General features: G+C 33.5%; 1 pseudogene; it reads right to left on the bottom strand.

Moving 5' to 3' along the window:
- Window positions 1-1,718: 1,718 nt before the first annotated feature.
- On the bottom strand, window positions 1,719-2,353 carry LOC122229245 (annotated as a pseudogene).
- Window positions 2,354-25,567: the final 23,214 nt, after the last annotated feature.

Consider the following 25,567-nt stretch of genomic DNA (forward strand, 5'->3'; position numbering starts at 1 on the left):
CATTGTTACATCTATCTTTGTTATAGTTAACGTTTAGAAATGATGGTGGTTAATCTGTACTTGGGCTCCAACAACATTAATGGTATATTTCCTGTAGTAAACATGAAGGCTTTTCTAGTTTCTTTACTCAGTGTTTAACTCTTTGCAAGGCTTTTTTTTTACCTAATATGGTTTAGCATTTATTTCTAAAATCGTTATTATCCTTAATTAATTTTTTCAGCTGCCTAAAATTTTCATTATTCACAATACAAAACAGCATATGTGAAATTTAAATGTATATGTATATATGTATATATATTAAATATTCATATTTATAAATACTTATATATTATATTATATTATATATTATTGTATATTATAAATATTTATATATACATATATGTGTATATATATTAAATATTTATGTATATCTTTATATATTTTTTACAACATGCAAGACACTTATGTTTATTTAAAATAAATTAGGTGATCACATGAAACATTCTACAATACTTAAAAATTCACTTGATTTTCACTTTCAGCCATTTAAATATTTTATATGCATTTACATAAAATATAAAAATAATACAAAAAGTTTGTCTTTCTTCTAAAGAAGATATTCTATATTTATAAACGTGAAACAATATTGCATATAATGAATTTAGTTAAAATTTATTTTTATATATACAAATTGTAAAGTATCTGATATTGACATTAATAAAATCCTAGTATTATAGCATCATTTAGATTGATGAAGCCAATTACCTGCATTGCTGCAGGAGAGAAATATACCAAGATTGATTTCTTTGATATATACTATACGTTTATATTTTACTAGCAAAAATACAAGATTTTAAAGATTAAAATTAAGGTAAAATTAAATTAAAAGTGGTTTTTAATTTTCTAAGCATTTTTTTAGATAAAGCTTTGGCATAGTGATGGATATATCATAATGTTGATTTATATAAAAATTTATTAATAAATGACTTTTTAAAATTCTATGATCTGACCCACTGTGAGGATTCCTATAACAGTGCTGGAAAGAAAAATAAATAACAAGATTCATAGAATCATGGAGAAGAAAAACTTACGGTCTGTCTTTGGCCTGTAGCAAATCTAAAAACTGAGTTTAAGAAAACACAAGAAAGGAATCTGGGAAGAAGAATCTATTTTATCTTCATATGACCTGTGGCTCACTACTGTTATGCCTAAAGAGCTATTGAAAATTCTGTATTTCTGATCTTCACTTAGACATTGAAACTTACCTAGAATCCTTATTTTGAGAAACACTAGAGTAAATAGAGCCAAATCCTTAAAACATTTTATTTATTTTTCACTAATAGAAAAATTGTATTTACTTAAAAGCATTCAGAATGTCAGCATAACAGCTGCAACTTTTTTTGTTGTTGCTATTGCAGAGTGGTATTCAGTTAACAGAACACCAGTTATTTCCTGTAAGCTGCCTCAAAGACAACTGAATATGAAAACACTACTATCCCAATATACAACTAATTCGTGCTATGCACCAACATGAACCTGTGTAAATTTCCATGCCAGTTTCCACCCCCCACACTGTTCCAGGCAGGGTTAGTGGCTACTGAAAATATCACCAGGACAGGGCTATCTAAAGTCACGTTTGGTAGTGTGCTAATTATACAAAAAAAAGATACCTTACAGTTTAAAAATAAATCTTACACAGCCTTACATTTCAATTTTTTTCTTTAATAGGAACGTGTTGGTTACAGGGGGTTAAATGCTTTATGGACAAGAAAAAGAACTGAGTTAGAACCAGCATATTCATCATCTTCATCTTCCTACTTTTTTTCCTCTTCTTTCTTTTCCTTGTTTTTTTTTTTCAACCTTGACAACTCTTTTTTTTGCTGCATCAGGCTTTCCTTCAGCTCCAAATGCAGCCATACCCTTTTCGTATTTTTCCTTCAGCTCAGCAGCCTTCTTTGTGAGGCTGCTTGTCATCTGTGGCAGAGTTATTCCACATCTCTCCCATTTTCTCTGCAACATCACCAATGGAGAAGCCAGAATGTCCTCCTTTGATTTTGTGGTGATATGCAGAAGAAAACAAGAAAAAGGCCAAAGGAGTACATTGGGTGCATTAGGATCTTAGGACTTCTGTTTTTTGTTTCCCCTTTAGGTGGGATATGTTTTCATATCCTCTTTCATAACAGGCCTTGTCTGCCTTTGCCATGTCTTCAAAGTTTCCTTTCTCTTGAGCAGACATGGTCTTTCAGCTCTCCGAGCACTCCTTCGAAAACTCGAAGTTGACTGAAACATCTGGGTGCTCTTCCTGGAAAGTTTGCACAAAGAATGTGTATGATGACATTTTGCCTTTTGGCTTCTTAGGATTTCCTTTGCCCATGTTTAATTATTTTCCTCAGAGAGGCAGAGTCATCCAGTGCCTGTCTGGCATCTCACTTGCCCCAGCGCCTTCTCTATGGACTTCAGTTTACTGCAGTGGCTGTGAGAGCAGGAGCCAGATGCAGCCTCAAAACATTTTATATTCAAGGAAAAGAAAAATAACCCACAACTGTTAAGGTTTTATGAGAGCCAAGAAGTCAAATCTTTAGAAGTAAGGGGTTGTAATTGTTTTTATTAAATAAAAGCCAAATTCGTATAATGTAAATGTTTATTTTGAGGATATTTCATTAAGGTAGTAAATTAAATTTGTAGTCAACAAAATAATTTTAAGATGTACATTATTACTTTTATTTTAAATAGGCTTAATGGCAAAATTTCTGTGAATCTATGCATTCTGTGCTTCATAACAAAGTATCCTCCAATATTTATTTTCTCACATAGTACCTGAGGGTTAGTGGTCTGGGTGCAGTTTGGCTGGTTGGTTTGGCTCAGGGTTTCTCACAAGATTGCAGAGGCTACAGTCATCTCAAGGCTCAAACAGTGCTTCCAAGCTTATTCAAATGGTTGATGGCAGGCTTCAGTTTGTCATAGGCCTAAACATCCTCACTGGTGTTTGGCGGGAATCTTCAATTCCTACTCATGAAGACCTTACTCAGGACTGCTTACAACATAGGAGATTGCTTCTCCCAGAGTGAGAGGGCAAAAAAGAATGAGCATATCTGAGATGGAAGCCATTGTGTTTTATAACTTAATCTAGGAAATGACATACTGTCACTTCAGCTACGTACTACTAGTCACACCGAACAACTCTGGTACAATGGAAATGTCTACATAAAGATGTGAATACTAGAAGATAGGAATCACTAGGGCAGCCATTTTGGAACCTGCTTAGCATATTTATTTCTTTGTATGCTTACTTCTTAGAAGCACAAAATCATCTTCTATAATTTTTCATAGAGAAGGTTTTACAGTTTGATAATATAGTACTTCCTTTATTTTTTAAAAGTCTTTCATCAAGGCATTACATCTTTATATTACACTGTATATACATGCATATATATATATATATATATAGAGAGAGAGAGAGAGAGAGAGAGAGTTTTGTGTAGCTTTGTATTGTCTTACTTAAACCAGAAAAAATATTTGGAATTAGTTTCATTTTTTAATATTTATTTATTTATTTTTGAGAGAGAGAGAGAGAGAGAGAGAGAGTATGAGCTGGGGACGGGCAGAGAGAGAAGGAGAGAGAGAGGATCCCCAGCAGGTTCTGCACTGTCAGCACAGAGCCTGCTGTGGGGCTCAATCTCACAAACCATGGGATCATGACCTGAGCCAAAATCAAGAGTTGGACGCCTAACCAACTGAGCTACCCAGGTATCCCTGGAGTTAGGTTCTGTGATTTAACTGTGTATTAGAAATCCATGGCACTGTTGAAAACTAAGTTGACAAGTTATAATTTACCAAGATTTTATTTCCTTATTTTTTCACCAGCTGAAAACTTACCTACTTATTATGCTTCCTCAGGGTGAGTTTACTTTTTGATTATCTAACTTCATGCAAGTTTTAACTGCATCCCAATCAGCCCCATATATACTCTCAAGAATATATATTTAGACACTTTGGCATTTCAATTATTTCTAAAATAGTATCTTACTTTGATGCTCTTCTGTATAAATGAACCTTTTTTAAAGAGTAAGATATTATGCTAAGCACTTGAGGAATACAAAGACAATTATTATAATGCCTGTCCACAAGAAAGTTTTAACTTCTTAGGGAAAGACAAATTCACAGGAAGTTTCCATTGTTTGATTGAACTAATGTACAGATCATAAGGGAAATAAGTACAAAATAAATGCTTTATTCAAGGAAGAAGGTTTTCAAATAGCCTTTGGCAAGGATAGAAAAAAGTTATGCATTAAAACTCCTTTGAGTTACATCTTATAGGATGATTAAGGTTTTCAAAGGAATGAACTAGAATGGTGTTTCCCAGATGGAGGTTGTAGACCTAGCAGGAGTGGAAAGGTCTAGAGCATATTTGGGAAATGCACAATTGTCTTGCTTGACTGAAACTTACCAAAATGTGGGATATGATTATAAAGGAACTTATGAGAGTATTGGGAATCATTTTAAACACTAGTTTGAGGGGAGCCTGGGTGGCTCAGTCAGTTAAGTGGCAGACTTCGGCTCAGGTCAGGATCTCATGGTTTGTGAGTTCAAGCCCCACGTCGGGCTCTGTGCTGACAGCTCAGAGCCTGGAGCCTGCTTCGGATTCTGTGTCTCCCTCTCTCTCTCTCTCTGCCTCTCCCCTGCTTGCACTCTCTCTCTCAAAAATAAATAAACATTAAAAAAATTAAAAAAAATAAACACTAGTTTGAAAAGTTAAACCTTAGTTTGGGAGGACATGGAGATCAATTTTGAGCAAGAGAGGCTAGAGCAGATATGTGCTTATATTAATCTAGGAGCATATATCTGAATGAATTATAATAGGAAAATTCATTAGTCAAAGAAAGAAGTCCAGAAGGATATAAAGTAACTGTGAGCAGAGGAGATTTGCTCTTACAAATATAGTACAATGAGGGCCTAACTTAGCATGTTCCCAGTGAGAATGGGAAGAAGGAAGTTGAAGTGAGAAATATGTGGAGACACTAATTACGTGAATAAATGCATTTTTAAATAAATAAATAAATAAATCTATATATACATATATTCTGAACATGTCTAAACAATTGGAAGAAAGGGAAATAAAGAGAAGAGTTGGCTTATGGGATGTAATTATGAGGTTGAATTTTAGCCCAACAGATGTAGGATTCAGTAGACCCTCCTTTGCACATTTTAAACACAAGTAAACACCTGTCAATCTGTGTTTCAAGAAAAACTTGGAACTAGAGCCAAAGATCAGTTTTGAATAGAGGTAAAATTAGGGTAAGTAGGAATATAAACAGGTAAGACATGAGTGGAAGGGCACTATAGAGTGAAGAGGCAAGCTCAAGGACTGTGTCCATCATGAAGATGGGACAGTAAATGAGACCCGGCAAAGAGTGAGATGGAGCATTCAGAGAAACAGGTTTTTGTTTTTGTTTTTTTAAATAATATACCTGAAATTTAAAGCATTTGAAGGAGCAGGTAATTAGCAACTTGTAATGACACAGAAAATTTTAAAAGGTGGATAATTAAAAAAAAAAAAAAAACATGGCTGCTAAGTATTTGAAAGCAGTTGTTAAAGAAGTAATGGAAGAAGATAAAGTATACAGATTTAAAGGAGTGACTGGTAAGTAAATGTGATTCCTGGAATATACTGCTTTTTCAAGACGCATAGGTGAAAGGAAGAGAGAATGTGAAAGCATAGGGAGATATGAAAGTTGAAATTACTTTGGACCTTTTTTTGAGGTCACAACAGATAAGGTCTGAGGAAGAATGGCATTTTCAAAAACAGTCCCAATTCAAGGTACTGTGGCATGAGACTGAAACTGGTCTGATCCAGCAATACAAAATGACGTAGTTTCTCTCTCACTTTTATCTTTCTGTGAAGTGATTCCCATTAAGCTGTCATTTCAGCCATAGGGGGAAAAATCAGTATCCCAAAGTAATTTTGCTAAATATTAATTTTTAAACATGATTCAATTCCATATTTTTCTTTCTTTCTTCATTCAAGAGAAATCCTCCAACCAACTTTTTGAATGGCTTTTCTCACCTTGTCATGATTTTAAGATCTATTATTGTTGCCTCTAATAGCTATTTTTTTAAAGTTAGGAGTGTAACAAAGCTCTTTGTCTATTGAAGTCCTAATTTTAAACCCAATATTATTATGTTTAGGTTTTGGACTTATTTCCATGACATGGAGGAAAAGAATATTAGCTTATTTATCTTGAGGCTTTTATTGTTATTATCAAGTTAGAGATTCTTGAAAGAGGATTGTCATTAGGGATTGAAATAAATACCATTTAGGAAAAGGAATCAGAAAACCAAAAAGAAACTAAAAAATATATATATATATGCATATATATATAATATATTAAATATATATATATATAATATTAAATATATATATATTATATATATATATATTTAATATTATATATATATCGAAACCCTCTTATCAGTGTGTGGTCAGTGAATGCATGTTGTCAAAAAGGCCACATTTGAGTACATCACAGAATTGTGAGAATCTCAGTTTTTGCAATTTCTGACAACATTCTGGTCAGAGAGTAATATATATCTTCACTTGAAATGAACATATACATGTTCTTACTATAGTCATTGCTTTGCAGTGTGTGTATGTACACGTGTGTGTAGACGCCATTATAGACTATGTAAAGGAAACACCTTAATGAAAGAGCATGGAGTTTGGTATGAGAAGTTGTGAGTTTATTCTCGCTATTTATCTTTGTGCAAACAAGAGAAAAAAAGTGATGACTCTGTCCTATTTTAATCCTCTAAAATGGAGGGAAATGATACTATCAGCCCATTAAGGCTACTGAGAGGAGTAAATAAACTAATGGGTAATTTGAAGTTGTTAAGGTGCCTTTACTTAGAACAGCATATTATTAATGAAGAATGGCCTTTTTCTACGTGCTGTGGGCCATATCTTATGGCAAAAACAGCTGGAAATCTCATTCACTTCCAATAGTATTTAAAAATAATAGTATTTAATAATCATAAGTTACATATTTTCATTAGGGTACACTAACTGATGTAACAAACAACCCTCAAATCTCAGTGATTTAGCACAATAAATTTCATTTCTCACTTCACAGTTTGATGAGGGTCATAAACCCTCCTCCACACAACTCAGGACCTCAGATTCCGTCGATTTTGTGGTTCAGTGATCTTGTGGCTTTAAGATCAGCATGTCTGTTGTTACCTGCCAGTGATAAAAAGGAAATAGCATGGAGAAGCTACATTGGATACTTAACCACCTTGCTCAGGAATGCACACATCATTCCACTGGCCAGAATGAGTCATGTGGACCAAATTAGATACAATAAATAAAATAAAGTATTTTTTTACTGGTATTTGCTGTAACATTCAAGAAGAAATGCTTTGGCTGTTTAGATCAAAGTTTTTCCAAACTCAGTAATTATGGAACAATTTAAAAATTAAGATAGGTACCCAAATGTCAGCAGTAAATCATGAGGTATAATGCACAGTAAATCATGAGGTATAATTTAATGCACAAATTAAATTTGAAGTAAAATGGTATTTGCATACACTCATAGCTATAATAAACAATTTCATTTTATTAATTATCTTACTTCACAAGTGGATGAAACAGAAATATAAAAAACTTTATCTGATTAAGAATAAAAAGTACAGGACGTTTGGATGGCTCAGTCACTTAAGTGTCTGACTACAGCTCAGGTCATGAACTCGCAGTTCGTGGGTTCAGGCCCCATATAAGGCTCTGTGCTGGCTCAGAGCCTAGAGGCTGCCATGGATTCTGTGTCTCCCTTCCTCTCTGACTCTCCCCTACATGCACTCTGTCTCTCTTTCAGAAATAAATAAACATTAAAACAACAACAAGAAGAAAAATACAAAGTAATGATGAAGAGAAACAGCTTTCATTTTGCATTTTATAATATAATACTCAGCTTAAAAATATCATCTTTGATGAGCCTGGGTGGCTCAGTAGGTCAATTTATGGTCAGGTCATGATCCCAGGATTGTAGGATGGGCCCCACTTTGGGCTCCATACTGAGTGTGGAGCCTGCTTAAGATTCAGTTGGTTGCTCTCTCCCTCTGCCCCTCTCCCCCGCTTGTATGCTCTTTCCCTCTCCTTCTCTAAAATAAAATAAAATAAAATTTTAAAATATCACATTTAAAATGAGAACATTATTCTATGTCTCTGTCATATATCATAGTAATATTAAGTGTGAGGTTAACAAATCAGATATAGCATCGTGTATATGTACATGTATGTATGCATATATAATATATATGTATGTATGTATGTTCAAATACATTTTATTATCATTGAAACATAATATAAAAATGCCATTTTCTATAGTTATTTTGTAGCAGATGGGAAAATTAGAACAGTACATTTTGGGTATTTCTCAAATCATTCAGGGATTCATCTTATATAGTTTTTTTTTATCTTTAGAAACAAAGCTGCTTATATAATCTCCATAGTGAAATGTCCAAATTTTGTCTTTTCTGTTTCTATTACAATTTGAAAAGCACTGGATCTAGCTTTTCATTTTCAACATAGATTGCCAGTTAGTTGGTAAATGCTTCTGATACATCAATGAACAAAAGTAACAAGTAAGTGCATTGGGTGATTTTGCAGACTGCATCTTGGAATTTATCAAGAATGGAACCATTTCTAAAAAGGATAAACATTATGGAATAAGCCTAGCTGTAGAAATATGAATACATTTTTTTCTTCTCGGATTTAAAATCCACTAAAGAAAATATTGCTAACATTTCTTTGTGTTATGTGTGTAAAGCACCTGTTATGTTCTCACAGAACTCAGTTTGAAAATTGCTAATGGAATTACGTTGTCCCAATAGAGGCATCACACACCCATCCCATCCATCCTGACTTCCCATACAGTGACTAATGCATTCTAACATGCATACTGTTCTAGTAAAAATACTGTGTGTTTCTGTCAATGTCACTAAACTATTAACAGACAGAATAAAATGACATAAGAACAAAATGGCTTAAGCACCAGGAGCTTATAGAAGTTGATGGATAAAAAGAGGAGGGGCAGCCTGATATGACAGCATTAGAAATGGTGCCAAAGAAACACTGTCTTCTATATTTGTTCACTGGAATTCCCTTGAGAACAGTCAGCTTCCCCCAATCCCCAAATGCAAATGTTCTAAGCATCTTTGTTCTTTATCACATATTTTACCCTGATTAGTCATGTTTGTATCTACAGCTTGGGTACACTTTATGCTTATAACTTTAGGGCCTAAGGAGCAGCAACATAAGGAATCATCCTCTTTGGGTCTTTCTTATTTCCCTAGCAGTCTTTATTTTCAAGGGCAAAGGTAGAGATTGGGCTCCTCCAGAAAAGTGTTTCAATTGTTACTTAGTTGTCAAACTCCACCAATAAATTGCTTTCATATGTCATCCTTACTAACTTTTCTTTCTTTCTTTCTTTCTTTCTTTCTTTCTTTCTTTCTTTCTTTCTTTCTTTCTTTCTTTCTCTTCCTTCCTTTCTTCCTTCCTTTCTTTCTTTCTTTCTTTCTTTCTTTCTTTTTCTTTCTTAATTTTTCCTTCCTTCCTCCCTCCCTCACTTCCTTCCTTCCTTCCTTTTCCTTCTTTCCTTCCTTCCTTCCTTCCTTCCTTCCTTCCTTCCTTCCTTCCTTCCTATTTGAGTTAGTTGACATATAGTGTAGCATTAGTTTTAGGAGTAGAACCCAGTGATTCATCTTATATATGATAAATGTCTCTTATATATGACACCCAATGCTCACCCCAACAAGTGCCCTCCTTATTTCCCATCACCCATTTAGTCCATCCATCCACCCAACACCCCTCCAGCAACCCTCAGTTTGTTCTCTGCATTTAAGAATCTCTTATGGTTTGCCTCCCTCTCTGTTTTTATCTTGTTTTTCCTTCTCTTCCCCTATGTTCATCTGTTTTGTTTCTTAAATTCTTGACCTGAAATGCTTTCTACTTTCTTCTCCACTGGGTCAGTCTCCAAATCACTCTTCTCCTCTCTTCTCATTGCATATTGTGTGTACCACTATCATAACTGTTGCCACACAACACTGAAATTTTAATGTGCTTTTGTCTCACTGTTCTTTGAATTCTGTTAAGGCAGATGTCACATCTTACTCATTGATATATATTCGTCTGTGTCTACATCATTTAATAGAGACACAACAAATAGCTGTTGGAAAAATGAATACATAAATGAAAGAATTCACTGCATCTAGTTTTATCTCATTCCTAAATACAGTGCACTCATTAAGACTCTTGACGTGTTATATTAGACCTTCTTATTTTTTTACATTGCTTGGAACTTATTTGAACCCCATATTTCTTCAAATATCTGTTATATAAGTCATCTTAACAGTTATGCTTTAAATTTCTTATTTATAAGATTAGTGTCTTAGTCTCTGTGAAATTGCAAAGGCCATTGAATTACCTAAATGCTTTCACAATAATTCATAGCACAAACAAAGTGAGTATTTCTACTTAAAAAGAGCTTTGAATTAAGTGCCATAAATATAGAAGAGGTATTCAGAATTGTTTGAGTTTAAAATGAACTCCGATAATATTCTAAAAACAGAGGCATGCTGAAGATTTTACTTAGATTTTACTTACTTGTGTTGCTTATGTTTGTTTTTTTTTTCTTTTTCCTTTCTTATCTATCTATCTATCTATCTATCTATTTATTATTTTGGGGATCCTACTGTAGCTAGGAAATCCTCTACACTATTTGTACTTATTACCTCAGTCGGATTGGGTTGTGGGGTACTTTTTCCTTTTAATGTGTCTTCTATTTTATCAAACATGCTTTTTATTTGAAATTTCTCAGGCAATTTTTCTCTTTCTTCTCTTCCTGAAACTGGGTTGTATAGATTGCACCAATTTTATGTTTTTTTTTCCCACTACCCTATCAGTTTTCCCAGTAGGTTTATTACTAGTTGTATAGATTGGATTTCTTGTTTCATGAGTCCAGAAGAAAACGGTCTCAGCCTCTCTCTTTACTTGAATTGGAATTTTTTAAAAAATTCAAACCATCATTTTCTTCAAAGACTATAAAATATCTGTTAGTATTTAAAATAATAACTATGAGAGCTTTAAACACTAAGAAGTTGCATAGATTAATGTTTTAACACAGAATAAGTGGCAGTCCCTCCTAAATAAAACACATATTTGAATAACACCACATGCTCCTTTAGTTATTTATTTTTATCATCACTTCTTTTCTTAATTTAGTGTTCTGTGATTTAAAATTAGATGCTTGAAATGAGTTCTCTCTGTTTCATTGTACTTAATTTTCTGTGCTTAAGAATAGCTTCACCATCCAAAATAGATAATTTATTACCCATATTAATTAAGATAAATTTAGAATTTGCTAGTCTAGGTAGGTAACACACATATAGTAATATTTCCAGAAGTTTTCCATATGATTTCATATAAGAAATAAATCAATTTGTCTTTCTTATATTTTGTGGGGACTAAATATCAAGGTACCAGATATGCATTCCTTTTCACTAGCCACAGCACTTTCAAACTTTAGTGATTCAAAAGTGCAGAAGTGGAGTGCTCCATTGACACAGTGAGAACATCCATTTTTTTCTTCTGATATGGAATCTGCAAATATCTTACAAATGATATGTCATCAACTGGAAATGCAAATAACAGTAGCCACCCTTTAATGACAACACTGGGAGCACAACATTGTCCTGTCCACTTCATCTTCAGGGAGATTCTTTGGGGGTGAGTCATATTACTTTAACAATTTTATAGGCAGGAAAGGGAATCTTGGAGAATTTAGATTCAGTTGCTCAAAATTATATAGCTAATGTAGGAGTCAGTATTCAAAATCTAGGTCTGTCTGATTCCAGAGCCTTCCCCCTAAACCATTATCCTGTATTACCTTTGTAGTAACTATTAATAAATTATTAAAACTTCTGATTGTGCATAGCATGATCATAGTTTACATGCTGTACTTTACTAGCTGATCAAAAATAAATTGATATTATACCCTAACCCACATAACAAAATACATAAACCAACTTAGGAAATCTTTATGAGATGTTAAGATTTATGATTGGTTATAATAAGGGACACTGTTACAGTATTATAGTTTTTTCTCTCTTTTTTTTTTTTTTTTTTTTTTTTTTTTTTTTTTTTTCAACGTTTTTTATTTATTTTTGGGACAGAGAGAGACAGAGCATGAACGGGGGAGGGGCAGAGAGAGAGGGAGACACAGAATCGGAAACAGGCTCCAGGCTCCGAGCCATCAGCCCAGAGCCCGACGCGGGGCTCGAACTCACGGACCGCGAGATCGTGACCTGGCTGAAGTCGGATGCTTAACCGACTGCGCCATCCAGGCGCCCCTTTTCTCTCTTTTTTAACTGTTTACTAACACAGTTATAGCAATAGAAATACCTTAACTAATGTATTATTTTAACAAACACTAAAATTTTAAACAATGGAGTAAACAAAACAATTTCTGAATTCATGTATACATAGATATTTATTTGATTGAGAAAGGATATATTTGTTAGTGTGTGATATATAATAATAGGCTTATTCAAAAAGCATATAAATATTCAAGGACTATGAAATCCAGTGATTGAATTAATGCATGAATATGTTTTGGTCAAAGTTTTATTTTTCTTATTTGTTTCATTAAATATAAATCTAGATAAATGTCATTCAGCTTTGAAACAATAGTATTTAAGCCAGGTTTTTCTATAGCTAATTAAAATTAAGTTAGTCTTTGTCAATTGAGACTAAAAGAAATAATTATACCACTTAACATTCTTTATTCAGTTCATCCCTTTCAAAGTGCAAAAATTCAGTGATCTGTAAAACCATGAGGTGCTTTTGTACAAGTGAAACAAGGTCCTTTTATGTCTCAGTTGAGTTAGTTAAAATTATTTTTGTTTATGTTATTTGGATTATAGCTTCTGATTGTGTTCTTATGGTTCTTGGCAGGTTAACTAGGGTTATGTGAATGTAGTTATACTGAAATAATTATTGATTCATATATCAAAATCATGGTAAGTATGAACATATACTTAAGAATGAATTAGTACAAGTTCAAAGATGTCATATTCTTTACTCTGTAGGGTCATTTATTCTCTTTTCATGAGTATACTTTAGGAAATTTTGTCCATATTTTAACAAAATAGAGTGACTTAATAAGGTATATAACTTTAATCTGACACCTTGGGCTTGTTAGCTTTTGCCCTAGTCATTGACCATTCGTATGTCCTATTCTGCTTGCCAGTGGATATTCATAAATATTGAGCATTGCAGTTTATAATATCTAAGCTAATGTAGTAGTGCATTTGAGTTTATAATCTATTATTATACATGCTAGTTCTGCTGGTTCTCAAAACATATCTGTGGAATAAGCATTTGGGTTATTTCTTCTAGGTATGCTCAAATGATAAGATGGAGCTAGTATTAAACAAAGTTATGTTTTCACTATATTATGTTTCATAAAACACAATACTTCTAGAGTTCCATATATGGCAGAAAGTTTTTGGGTTATTGATCTAAAATCTTCTTTAATGGATGAGGAAAATTACGTCCATAAAGGCATAGTGACTTGCTCTAAGTTATAAAAGTTTTCTGGCTCCCAATTTTGTCTACCTTCTTCTCACCTTGCCAACACATTATTCAAAGGTAATGATGCTCAAGGACTTTGTGGTCAGGCCAGTAAATGACAGAAACTAAATATATGGCAGATATAATAACTCATTTTATGTGAGTCTCAGCCTTGAAAGTAATAAGAGTAAATATTTTCTTTCAGAGGAATTTATATTTTTTTCAAGAGTAAAATTTCATAGCATAGATTAAGATTTATTTATGAATTTTGTATTGATTTCCAAAAATATTTTTATCATTTTATTCGTTGTATGAATTGGAGATCACATGTTGTTTCATTTATACGGACAAATTGGCTACTTAATATGGCACTGTGAAGCCAGTTGCTAAAATGAGATATAAAATGATGATTGTTTTAGTTTTAAAAATTAAAATATTTTGCAAATATATTAATATTCAAATAATTGTGTAGTTTTCAATCTGATTCAGAAGTATTTCTAATAAGGCTAAATAAAGCATTTCTGATTACTTAATTTACTATTTAATTTGATAGTTTATGAAACATTGAGCTTAATCCTCCTTGTAGTTTTGTATTTTCTCCAAATTATGATCATTTTCCTTTATGTATGTACTACCAATCTTCATGATTTATTACACTAAATTGAATTTTAAGAGAAATTGAAAACAAAATGCATCGGTGAAGCAGATCTTCTATGTGTCCCCCAAAAGGCAATGTACCAAAAATTGCAACAGTTCTTGAAAGCATCCTTAATTGAATAGAGAAGTTGCCTTGAGGGAATTGAGCAACAAGTTCCTTACTGTCAGAGCAGGCAACACTTTTTAGAAAGCCTTGTTTTTTATATTGGGTTGAAATCATGATAAGAATACAATTACATGTTCTGCATTAATCTGCCTTTTTGAAAATGGAAGTACTTAGCTTTATTTTAAAGATGCTAGTGTGCACACTCTGTAATAAATTTCTTGTACTGCCTTAGTCTACTCTATGGATTTACTTGTGGGATGGTTTTAGGACACTACTCTTAGCTCCTTTAAAAAAAAATCTCCTCGTGCAAGTAGGTGGGAGAATTAAGAAATTCTATTGGAATTATTTTTATTATGCTATAAATACATAATTATCATAATGCTTTATAATCATGCTTTATACTTGACTTATGCTCTTTTATATTTATTAGTATATTCTATTTTTATATCTCTGAATTTAAAAATGAATGAAAGTATTCTTTACAAAGGCATTTATTTTGAATAAATGTGTGACTGTGGCTTTCTCCCTAACCCATTTTCCTCAAAAGGGGGAGAGGACCAGTAATGACTAATGAATGCTTAACAAATGACAAGGTTGTAGATGATATTTTCATTAGTTTATCCCATTTTATTTCTAAAAATCATGTCATGTAGGAATCATTATTTTCATTTTACTACTAAGAAAACTGAGGATTCAAAAATTTATATAATTTACCTAGAGTCTTATAATACCAATCAGTCATTTTAATACAAATTTATGTGATTTCAAAGTCTTTGAAGACCTTGCTTTCAGATTTCTTTTTTAATACAGACAAAAACAAATATATTTCAGTGTCTTCAAAGAAGGGAATAGAAAACTGGTGCTATTTGGTGTACGTATGACTGATATACCAAGCTTTGTAAAAACTAAGAATCCCATCTCCCTGTTAGACAAGTCTGAATTTTTCTTACACAGAGTGAAAACCCATGACATCAGAAAACAAGGTAAAATAATCCTCTCATTGCTACTTTCCAGGACTGTCATAAATTTGTCATTTCAACTTTTTAAAAAAAACTCAAAATTATTTTCTACATCCCTAGAATATGTGTGGCTTCTTAATTGGATATTCAAATTTATTCACATAAAGTTTTACTGAAATGTAGTAATTTAAATATTTCAAACTTTTTGTAGCATTTATTTCCTTCTTTACTTACAGATTTTAGACCAAAATGTGGCTACTTATCAGCTCTAGTTATTAAGCAGAATTAGAATTATACTCTAAAATTATATTTCTATCTAAAGAACAGAAGTTATTTTAGAAATTCTTTTAATGTATGGGAAGATAAGTTGTACTTTTGGTTTATTTGGTTTTAAATAAATTTGGTGTTGCAAGTTTTGTCATTTTACTAATATTTTCTATGTTTATAATAGCAGTACACTAACTGCAGTTTATTCAAGTATTTCGACCATTTATTGACTCTTGTTCACTATGGTTGTCATTTCATCAATCCAAATAAAATTTGAAGTAACACTAAAGCTGACTTTTCTATGATCTAGTAGTAGTAATTTCTTGAGATGGGACAAGGGTCTTCTTTCTTGAGGCTCTTTCTCTTATGTTGATGTCTATTTGATAAAACTTGATGCTAATTGTTTTTTTCTCAGTTGATTTATTTTGCCAAATTTCACAAGATAAGAAAGGGCACATCTTGGGCAGAAGAGATCTTCAAAGGAGCTGATACCAGCAGTGGTCATGGCCATTCATGTAGCGATTCTGTCTCTTAAAACAGCGGGCTGTGGGTTGCTCACCTTCAAAATCTTGAAATAGAACATTCACTCAATGCTGAAATTTAGTTGGCTTTTATCTTCAAGATTGCCGTTCTTATTCACTTCAGGCCTCACCCATTAGATCCATTTCCAACATGTGCATCTCGTTTCAAACTCTTGGTACTCTCCTCTCTAAATACTTCCCATTGCCATAAACTGAATCCTCACCTTGAATTTGACCAGTCATATTTGTTCTTATTCAAGACTTTCACAGAATATTTCTGTGCCTTCACGGTTAGTGTTTTACACAGGTGGCACGGCTGATATTATAAGAGCTCTTCTTCACCCACTTACTCTCTTTCTTATAACTTTGAAACTGAACCGCATGCTTACGTATTTCAATCATCTGTAGATGTCAAATTCTTAACTGTCACAGATTTATTTTGTGCCTTCTTCTTGTTCTCCATTCCATTTAAGTAACCAACTCTTATGGTCCTAGGACATTATCATTCCCAGAACGACTTTACATTCAACATCTTAAGCTTCAAGATCCACTCTCTGACTACTGCTCTCTACCTAAATATCACTACTCTCCTTGTTTTACCTCTTAAAACACTTAGACAATTTAATGCTCCCTTCTATCCTAGTCATTGAATTTTAATTTATTTTGTTATGTTATCAGAATCGCATGGTGAGATAATTCTATCACTCTTTTACCAGGATTTCCATTTCTTCGCTCTCTTGTTCTCATCCCTTACCCGGCTCCAATGGATGGATCCTAACATCTCTTGCAAGACACTGCTAGAGAAAATGGCCAGGCCATACCTGTCAGAATATTAATCTAGGGATTATTTACAATCTCAGCTGATTATTAATCTTTATCATTGTCAATAATTGACTCCTTTTCCCACAGCTAATCAACATTATTCTCATTCTCCTTAACTTCTGAGCCTATTGTCTGCTCCCTCAATGTGTAAAAAATTACTATGCCATCTACTTAACAGAGCAATCAAACCTTTCAAATATAATCTTCTTTGACTTTCTGTGACCTCCCATTATATATACATATATACAAATGTGTGTGTGTGTGTGTGTGTGTGTGTGTATGTATTCTTCCTTTCTGTCTCAGAGGAAGCGAATGCCATTTATAGCCCACACCTTTTCTTCCTAGCCAGGTTTTTAATCCTGGTTCACTTGACTCCTCTATAATCTTGGTTTAAGACACCCCCACCCTAAAAATCTAAATCTTTTTTTTTTTTTTCATCTTGCATATCAGTCTGAATTGCAGCAAAAAAAACAGATGGGATACTAAAATTAGTTTAAGTAGAATTTTATAAAGGGGCTATTTACAGGGGTGTAGGCAGTGTGTAGGGAAAGGATAAGGGACAGTGAAGTACCAAGGACTAGTAACAGCAGGGTACTTTACCATCCAAAGGCTGAAAATGTGAGAAGAGGGTGTGGTTCCTGGACCAGGAGGCAGAGAAAGGGCTGCCTTAGAGCAGCATGATGTTTGTTCGATGGATGAAGCCACTGTCCTTTGCACAGATATGGAGCAAGGACAAGAAATACCCAGAAATAAAAATCTGAGTTTCTCTTCTTTCTTTGGTCTCCTACCAGTGTTTTCCATTGATTTAACCCAACAAGCAGTTAGAGGACAAAATAACTGATTGAATTAGGAAGTCAGCCTTACAAAGCATACAGCATGTTAGAGAAGGATGAAAATTTAATGTAGATGGGCAAATAAAGGATATTCACCACATCTTGATTTCATTACCTTCTCAGTTCTTCTGAACAAGTTGTTGATTTCAGAACATAAGGTACTTTTTGGGGAGGCTGTCTGGGCAGCTGCACATATTCCTCAAGCCCAGGCTGATTTTCCTTTTCTTCTCAAGCTGCTGAAATCCATCTCCTTTAACCAATTCAAATGTTTATTTTCTAAAGTTATTTTTCATTTTTACCAAGTAGCTAATCACCCCCCTCTCTTATTTTCTTGTGAAATATTTACTTCTCCCCAGCATAGGAATTTTTCTAGTTTATGTTCCTACAAGGACCTTTATAGTAAGGACTATATCTCATTTGTCTATGTTTGTTCTGTACCTATTGTTGTTTGGTTCATATTAGATACTCAATAATTATGTGCTTCAATAATTTGTGCCCTCTGTCTTCTACCAGTACTGAGTTCCCTACTGATAACTACTCTACAAGTGTCATCTGTATACCAAATATAGTTTATCATGGGTTATCTGTTTGGGAAATAAATAAGTGGTTATATTTGAAATTAACATCACTTTCTAGAAGGTTCAATAGTCCAAATTACTATATTTTATCTTGAGTTACATTAATTGGAAAGGATGACCTAGAAACAAGGTCACAAAGACAACACTAGCATCAAAGACAATTGAAGGGAGGACCACATCGCCTTTTTGGAAAAGCAGCCTTTCTTTCTCCAATTCTGTCATTGCAAATGCACATAGGGAAAGTTATATAGGGACACTCAGAATCAAAAGAGACAAATTTACCACTAAAGACACATGCAGAATATACTAAAATTGCGGTGTTGTTTTTATGGAAAAATGTGAAGGAAATGATCCAGTGCAGTATAATACTTTCGAATTTAAATATATAAATTTAGTCTATAGTATGTCTTTCTCTTTAATGTTATCCATCAATCATTTATGCATTTAAATGAAATACTTAGCTGTCCCTCCTTTTAATCACCTAAGAAAGGAATCTGCATTTTTGTATTGAGAATTGTGCTCAGGTAGGTTTTGTCAAATTGATCATGTGGAATATCATCTTTTGACTTTTAGGAATAGTTCTCTCAAATGATTTCATTGTTCACATGTTATATGGGCATTCCTGCATGACCTACCTTGACAGAGACAAAGAAATAGACTAAATATGTGTGCTGTGACTCCAGTGCCCTTCCTCACTACCAGGTTAAGGAAAGATTCCACATTAACCTTGTCATGACAATAGTAAGAAAAGAACATTTCTTTTTCTTAATAAGCCCTGTCTTAGCTTTTTCTCTTGTGCTGAGAGATTTTCAGTATATGTTCTCTCTACATATCTTTTTTTACTAGTTATCAGTGTTTTGAATTTGGAAAGGATAAGACAAAAATGCTGCTTCTTTATTTAAATTTGCAGATAAAGAAACATAGCTGATATGCTTTGCTTTTGTTTTTATTTAAGCCAAATTGAAAGATATGTCTCTAGTCTTATGTGCTATCGTTTTTGTTTTTTGAGGTGATAAAGTCATGTTGTTTTCACAAAAAAAAAAAAGTGAAATTAACTAGTTGTGAGGACTATATTCTCTAGCCGTCAACAGTAATTAAAAGGTGGTTCTATTCCCTAACCACACATTACATTTCACACTTTCCTGATTGGATTTTACTCCCAAGGTGCTCATTGAATGGGAATTTAACGTTTATTTTTAGGCAGCTCCTTTGTGTTTATACTGTTTACTTTCAAATTCTTGGAGACAGCTATAAGTAAATGCCAATGTAGAGAATTTTCAACACTCGATAAAGTTGTTATGTTTGTTGAAATATATCCAAGAAAAGCATTATCTCCTTTCTCTACTCACTCTTCAAAAATGTTAACATAATCTCTCTGTTCTTTCTTGTATTCTGACCATATTCCCTTTGTTTCATGAAGGGGTTATGATGCTAGGTAATATAAATTACTATAGCAAATAAAATAAGAAATAAATTACTTTAAAATGGGAAATTTTGTAATGGAGAAAGGAGTGAGACACAAAAGCAAGGAAAATGATGACAGTTTGAGGTTTCATGGAAGTGTTTTGAGACCAATTAAACATTTGTGAATATGTGTGGCTTGTTTATAGGAAAAAAAGAATGGTAAGTATCAAAACGAGAAATGGCCCTAGTGGTTAGGAATCAAAAGCACTTGTAGACTAACCACACTCAGAGTGCCTCAGGGCAGTTATAAAACTCACTTATATATTGTATTTTATTGGATATATCCATATCTTCATTTGTATGTGTCCATCTATTATATAGGCATATTGATTTCCCAATGTTTCTGGCCATTATATTTACCTACTCTATTTTTCAAATAGTAACTCTTCCACAACTTTCCGATGTTTTTCCTTTAAGGTATTTTCCAGGAGAACATATATTCATTGTTTTAAGCCATCTGAAATAACAGAATCAATAAGAATAACTATTGTTTTTATCTGCCTAGTATGTACAATGCATAGTGCTAATCTTTCTTCCTGTGATATGTATTATTCATTACATTAACTTTATGAGCCAGGTATCACTATCCCCAGTTTACAAATTATACAAAAAAAAAGAGAAAGAGAAATATACAATTAGATAATAGATATACAAGAATGCTAAGTTTTGATTATCACATATTGTTCTTGCTCTCTTCTTTTATTTTCATTCAGTGCATTTCCTTCTGTGGTTTTGAAGAACTGTTGAGAGTTCCAACATAATGGATAGGATTTCTTAAAACAACCTGGATAATAACTTTGGAATTTAAACTGGAGGTACATGTGAAAAAATAATTGTTAAGAAGGATGTTTGAAAATAAACAAGATACATTTTAAATAATTAGAAGTAATTGATTCGGGGGTAAAGAGGGAAAAAAAATTAACTAAGGATCCTGGACTACTGGCAAGTATAATGGTTATAATTAACTTGTCTACTCAATTGGGAGATGAAGATAATTACTAAAATTCATTAGATCCTCTCACTGAGTTCAGGTGTCTCTCTTATAACAATATTTGAAAAGATTCCTTCAACTTAGGAGTAAATAAATTGAGAAAACTACACCATGGATTTTTTTACATTGCTTCTGGTAAAAGCATATTATGAGACTAGTAATAACACACTATTCCACTTTACTGTCATTGTAGTGTTGGCTGGAGCCAAGAGTAGTTAAGGTGATATGTATAACTGTCTCTGTTAGGTATATTCTTGTATTTCCCTGCCCCTGGTTCTCTACCCATATTTTCCACTTTGCACAGTGGACATGCAGATTTCCCATATGAATGCCAATGTGTTAAATCTGAGGACACTCAATATCTCTGTGTGGAGTTGCCCAAAGTTCTCTCTGGAAATTACAAGCTCTAGGGCTAAATTAGAGATCACCGACGGAATGTCACTCTTGCCTTTTCTATTTTTGTTCTTAGTTGCTTCAGATAGAAGCAACTTCTATTCCTATTTTTATTCCTATTCAGGTACTGCAGGAGGTGCAACAATCTTTTGTTATCCCTTTCAGATGATGTCTGCAAATGACTTCTACCTCTATAGTGGCGAGGAGGGTGGGAGTCTCCATCTCTGTCTCTTTAAAAGAACATTATCCAGCCTGACAGAGTGGGCAACCCTTCTCCCTTACTAAGACGCCTTTTCTTTATATCTATTTCCTTTATCTTATTGCCTTACATATGCATTGGGAGAGAGCTTTGCCTAGAGACTTTGCTACTTAGCAATTTAAAACACATGTCACCTCACAGTCTCTGCATATGAGAAAGCCATCTTCCTTCCATTTAGAAGTTACTGTCCAAAGTCCCCTTCTTTTTTCTTTCCATTCCTTCCTTTAGGCTTTCTTTTCTTCCTTTTTTTGTTAATGTTTATTTATTTGAGAGAGAGAGACAGGTAGAGAGAGAGAGAGAGAGAGAGAGAGAGAGAGACAGCATGTGCATGAGTGAGGGAAGGGCAGAGCGAGAGAGGAACACAGAATCTAAAGCAGGCTCCAGGCTCTGAGCCGTCAGCAAAGAGCCTCACACGGGGCCGGCTGGAACTCATGAGCCATGAGATCGTGACCTGAGCCATGAGATCATGACCTGAGCCAAAGCTGGACACGTAACTGACTGAGCCACCCAGGTGCCCCTCTTTTCTTTTTTAAAAATGTTTATTTATTTATTTATTTATTTTTTGAGACAGAGAGAGAGACAGAGAGAGAGAGAGAGAGAGAGAGAGAGAGGGAGAGGAGAAAGAGAATCCCAAGCAGGCTCCACGCTCTCAGTGCAGAGCCCGAGTCGGAACTTGAACTCACAAACCTTGAGATCATGACCTCAGCAGAAATCAAGAGTTGGATGCTTAACCGACTGAGCCACCCAGGTGCCCCGAGTCTTTCTTTTCAATCTCCATTTCTTGCTGTAACATTTTTCTTCTTTCATTTCATACTATTTTTTTTAATTACCAAGGTAATCACTGCAGCTAACATTAGCCTCACTGGTGGCCTGAAAATTAAAACATTAAAAAAAAAAAAAAAGGAAAAGAAAGCTATTGAATTCTTAGAAGTCAAAGTAAGGACAAAAGAAAGCTTCTTAAAATAGGCAAAGTAAAAATATGAAGGCCTGGTATCGTTAGTTTTCAGTCTTTTCTCAGGACTTAGTTAAATGCTGATTCCATAGTTTACTTAACTTCTGAAATTTTGAAAATTCAGTTTCATAGATATTAAGCACAAGTAAGGAAGAACAAACAGAAGAGTCTAGTCAAAGTTTCAAATTTGTGAGAACTTAAGCACATTTTTTTCAGTGTTGTCTTCGCATGTAAAGTGAAGGTTACTCTGCATACCACAGAGTATTATGTGAAAATTAAAAAAAGAAAATATATGTATCATATGTATACAGTTCATTTCATGCTCTAGAACATAATAAGTACTCAATGCAAAGGTAGTTTGGCTAACTTTATTGTGGCTTATTCATATTTTATGCTGTGTGTCTCAAGGGATACCTAGATAATACTATGTTCAGGAATTATCAAATATGTTTGTTACAAAGTACAGATTCCCTAAGTCTGATGCAAGATCCAGGAATATCCATTTGTAAATCAATCCCAGTAGGTTGTTCTGATACTGTTGAAAGACAGATCTCGGTGATTATGTCCTGAGACATGGGATTTACACCTTCCTTAGCCCACTCAAATCTTTGATGCTTACTGGCATGTAATCTTGATGTAGTTATTAAGACATTTTAAACTTATTTTAATGGGGATAAATGTGTACTTAGCATATAGTAAACAGTCAGCAAATCTACAATTATAATCTAGTGGAAATATTTCTACATAAATAAATAATTTGATGGCCTCAGCATTAACTATAACACCAAGCTTAAAGACGAAGTACTGTTCTGACCTAGGACACTTTTCTATCCCCTTGGCATAATAAATGCATACATGAGTGGAAGAGTTTGCATTAAAGATGGGCTTCTAGAAGTATTTTCAAAACTCTTTTGTTTTGAAAACAAGCAAACAAACAAAAACTCTCCTTGTTTTATATACTTTGGTTCTCTATTTTCCACAAAATATAAAACATAACACACATACACATACACACAGAGATGAATTGTCTTAAATAAATTAACGCATTGAGTACATTTGTGATAACATTACCAATGCAAGAGAACTCTAGGAAAATATTTGGCCATTTGTGCAATTTTTTGTGATTTCTAAAATAATGTGATGCTTTTTATTTAAATTTATTAGTAGTGAGGAGAAAGTCTAAATACCTTAGTTCTATTTTACAGTCCACCCCTGTACCATCTGGTCTTAGTAACTAAGTTCCAGGTTTCCATAAATAACTTATGCATTGTAAAAAGTTTTCTTTAAACTGTAGTATACTTAAAGACTATTTTAATGATATTTACATATAGTTCCACAAATTTTAGTTTCTGATTTTACCTGTCGGTTTCTTAACCTGTATCTTCTCTCTGAGCCCCATCAATACTACTTCTTGTGAAAGTACAAGGATAAGTATAGATTTAAGAGGTCAGTAGGAAAGTCTTTTCCATCTTCAATGTTGCCAGCATCTAGTTAACTTAAATATTGAAGAAGTCAACTGTCTTCTCCTCTGCTTTCAACATCCTGAAACCCAGTGTGGTTCTGTCACTTTCTGCTTCCCGTCTTAGTGATAGTAACAGTGAGCAAGAAAAAATAATAGTAATAAATTGGCCTCACCCAGCCATAGTCCAGGCAGTCAATATTTCCTTCACACTTAATACAAAGCAAAGATTCCAAACCTTTGATTGATTTCAGTAAGACCAAGTCTTCAGGCAGTATAAATGAATGTGGTTCCAAAAATCTCAGTTCAATGAGGGTAAAATTCCATGAGTTTTCATATAATGAGAAATAGGAGCACACAAATACTGAATATTCAGGAGCCTGATAATGATTCTGAAAATAAAGGAACATTTCATGCAAAGATTTTGAAAAACACAAAAGAAATGTGACCTCTTCACATTTAAAATTACATTTTGATTTTGTGCTTTTTCTAAACTTTGTATCAAGATATGAAAAACTGAAATTACTAAATACATAAAGTGTTTGAACCAATGCAGATTTCAGGCTCTTAAGCTGGTCAGAGACTTAAATATTCCTTACTGTGAACATTCTTTAAATCACTTACTCGTTCCTTGCCTTTGTTAACTTGCTGCCTTGTTTATTTGTTTGTTTGCATCAAGTTTATCCTTGTTCCACTGCTGCTGTTACCTGGAACTAAAATGATACAGACTCATTAATACAGATTAGTGTCTGAAAGTGAGCAACACTTATAGATAGCAATTCTTGTTTTCCTTTTCCAGAATTCTCTTGAGTGAAGAAAGGCCAAGGGGCTAGCTGCTAGAGGAGAATTAAGCCATCTCAAACAAACAAACAATAGGCTTAATCCTTTTTCACTCTGGTGTTTATAAAGGAGCAGATTACCCATCCTTGGAATAGATGTTCTGCTACTTCACACTCTGATTATGGTAGCTGATGGCAACAATACAAGCACAGTCCCAAAGTTTAATAATAATGCATATTTTCATTCTCTTGGAAACAAAGTGATAAATGTTCACTATATTCAGCACTTTAATCTCTGCTGAGGTGGCATACTTTAGACCCAACAGAAAGAATGCATAAATCGGAGTCTATATGCAGGCAGATTTTATTGTGTGAACATTTTATTACATGATGTAAGAAATGATACTACAGGAGTTTGGCATGAAGTCAAAACTCATTGTACAAGATCAGATTTAAATATAGTATCATGTTTTAATCTATTTTTGCCTTTGTCAATTTGACAGTCATCTTTTGTCTTGTAATTAAATATCAGTTTGGACCCTCAGGCCTCTGAGACAAATTGGTTGTATTCTTATATGTTAAACACTGACTTAATTCAGCTCAATCTTTTAATTCTTCTTCCTTTAATTACTTAGTAGCTCAAACTAATAACTGGTTTTGTTTCTTTAAACTTATCATGTACTCTTGCCAAAGCAAATTGCTATATCTGATTTCATGTGAACGGCAAGTTGCTTAGCAACTTAAATCTGCCTTATATTTCATCTTTTTGCATACTCTTTAATCTCTAAATTTTTATCAGGGTGTAATTTTAGTCATATATCTATATTTATTCAGATTATTTTTTTTTATTCTCACAGTGAGCAGTTTGTTCTCCATTGAGTTTGTAGATGTGGGGTGGAGGGGGGAGAGTAGGGGGTGAGGAAGAGA

Source organism: Panthera leo, chromosome C2, assembly GCF_018350215.1.
Source record: "Panthera leo isolate Ple1 chromosome C2, P.leo_Ple1_pat1.1, whole genome shotgun sequence".
In the NCBI taxonomy this organism is placed as follows: Eukaryota; Metazoa; Chordata; class Mammalia; order Carnivora; family Felidae; genus Panthera; species Panthera leo.